This window comes from Colossoma macropomum, unplaced genomic scaffold (genome assembly GCF_904425465.1).
Source record: "Colossoma macropomum unplaced genomic scaffold, Colossoma_macropomum, whole genome shotgun sequence".
NCBI lineage: Eukaryota > Metazoa > Chordata > Actinopteri > Characiformes > Serrasalmidae > Colossoma > Colossoma macropomum.
In genome coordinates, this window is record NW_023494793.1 from 28,310,239 (window position 1) to 28,311,855 (window position 1,617).

The window sequence follows — 1,617 nt, forward strand, 5'->3', positions numbered from 1 at the left end:
AGTTACATATAAAATAGTCCTTCAACTTCTCTCTTTTTAACAACGGATGTATTGAGCGGTGTTGCTGCTTGGAGCAAAACAAGCTCCTGTGAAGACATGCAAATTAAAATAGGTCGCACTCTTGGCACCGTGCCACAAAATCTACGTTTGTGTTTTTCAAGCGTTGCAGGTAGATGGAGAGATGTAGGGACGCGACGCGGATTAACACAAGCAATAATTGCACGTCTCTCTTTGAAAGAAGTAGTTCCGGCGAGAACCGTTTGCGCAGATGGCCAGTGGACGGAAAAAAGTGGGCAGCGGCCACCAGCGGAGGAAGGTTTATACACTACTCAGTACAGTTAAAGGGCCCATGTCTTACATTTTCTTGTATTTTCTGCCGTGCAGTTCATCTGCTTTGGAACATTTTTGTTTACCACAGGCCGCGACAGCTGCAGTTTTCAGAAACGCCACAATTTTTTCTGTTAGGGAAAACTTGCTTAGACGCAGAGTTTCTGATGTGGGTATAGACAAAGCAGGTTTGTGAAGAGCCTGGCCTTTTCCTATTTCCCCAGTTATATCAAAAACAGGACTGCAAAACGCAAGAGGGCGCCCGCGAGTGAATGAATGGGGGTGAAAACGGCTTAAAACGAAAAGTTAAAATAGTTTCTAATCAGTTGCCGAGAACTTTCCTTTAATTTTAGAAGCAGAAGTATGTATTTCACTAAAAAAGCAAAGAAAACTCACCTGTATGTTTCCTTTTTCTACAGCAAACGGGTTTTTGGCAGCAGGACGCTAACATTACTGCTCCTGAGGGCTGAGTGGTTGGCGAGCAGAGCATCTCATTGGCTGTTCGCGCTCATTGACATCATGAACGTACACGGGCGCCGTTTTAAACTCAAATAACTCGAGTTTAAAAGCATTTAAAAATATAACAGCAGTGTTTAAGTATTTTATGCTGTTCTGTGTTCAGGATATGAACACATTCTTTTATATTAAAAATGTTTAAGCATTCACAAACTATGTTTTGCTTAAATGCTTCATCTTTACTCATTCGTTTTGGTCTCACTCGGGAGCGCCCTCTAGCGTTTGAGAAATCCAAAAGACAGTACAGAGTGGTAATTTTACTCTATACAGGTTCTCTGACATAGATCACCGTAGTTGTGATGTCATTTTGTAGTCGGCACCATGCTCTTAAGGCCTATGTAAGGAATTTTTGGGTCAAAAAAGGAATTTCTCTATGAAAAGAATGAATGGAGTTTTTGAAAATTACCTTGAATATTTTTCTCTCAAATATCACTGTGTTCTCTGAACTACGAGGTCGTTATTGAGTCAAAATATGAATATCGCTGCATGTAAGCTAATGCTACAGCACGTTAAAGTGGCAGCCTCCTTAAAAATGCGCAAACCAGCACACTTTGCCTGCGTGGTAGCACTAAACCTGCACTCAGGCTACACTGCTCAACATAACCAGACTAAGAGAGATTTTCACCTCTTTTAATATTCTTCTGCTCATCCTTGAAGAAAGCTGACAAGCCACAAAGTTATACGACTGGCATAGCCAGTGTGCAATATATGCACATATATGCGCATAGCATTAACTGATTAGGTGTTTTAAAGGTTTTATTTTTGTTCTAATTC